Genomic DNA, 1,197 nt, shown 5'->3' with positions numbered 1-1,197 from the left:
AGAGGAATCATTCTATTACAAATGACATGCCTCTGAAGCCTAACATTGTCAGGTGAACCCTGGCAGCAGTGATTTAAGAATGCTCTCCCAGACTGAGTGAATGACCTATAAAAATTTCAAGACACAATTGTTGCTTTGCACTTGGCATTAAGAACTTTCTTCAAAGGTCTTTTCATGTAAAGAGGCAGTACTCTAAAGTGCTTCAGAGGATGAGCTTTAGAACCAGCCTGGTTGGGTTCTAAACCCAGCACTGCCACTTACTAGCTTCATGGTCTTGAAGAAGAGACTTAACCATTCTGAGCATCACAAAATGGGGTTAATAATACCCCTTACCCCTTAGGATTGTTGTGAGGATTAAGTTGGTAAAAACATATAAAGCACCCATGACACTGACACTGAGTTAGTACTCAGTGTTAGCTGTTAATATTACTTAACTCACAAAGGCACGACTTCCCTTTATATAATTTTAGAAGATTTGTAAAATAAAAAGAAACCTATAAAAATCTAGTTCTATAAAATTTACCAACATGAGATTATAGACAGATATTGTTAGATATAATTGTCTATAACTGGCTATTCTTTTACAAAATTGTATCAATTCATACAGATAAAATTATATTGATCCCTTTTTTTAACGTAGAAAGTTTGTTTTCATAAGTAAATTCCTTTTCCAATGACTTTCTTTGTTATTGAACTTAAGGTTGCCATTGCTTTCCCACTCAGCTTGTCTATCTCACTCCCTATCCAGCCTCAGCACATTAATTCAGTGAGGTTTATTAAATGTCTGCTCAGAACAGATAGCACATGAAAAACAACAGCCCCCAGCTAACTTCATCTATATGGCAGGATCAATTTCTTAATTGATTAACTGATCAAGTTTGTATTTTTAGATAACTGTTTCCCATAGCCAAAGAAAAATCCATGAATTCCCATGTGTTTCCAGCCCAAACAATTTTGCTTCCATGAATCTCCTGAAAGAAATAGGCTATAAGTAATTAAACAAACTTGAATACCATATAATTTACCTACACAAAAATGATCCTAATTTCTGTCCTCCCAGTGTGTTACCTTCATATTGACTCTGGAGGACACACTCAACAGTCTCTGTCTTCATCTCAACCCAAGATCAAAACAGCAAATAAATGTCTGGTAATTATGTAATTTAACAGAAAAAAGGCCAAAAACTTGTAGGTAGAG

Source organism: Phocoena sinus, chromosome 13 (assembly GCF_008692025.1).
Source record: "Phocoena sinus isolate mPhoSin1 chromosome 13, mPhoSin1.pri, whole genome shotgun sequence".
In the NCBI taxonomy this organism is placed as follows: Eukaryota; Metazoa; Chordata; class Mammalia; order Artiodactyla; family Phocoenidae; genus Phocoena; species Phocoena sinus.
This window is presented reverse-complemented; position numbering follows the sequence as displayed.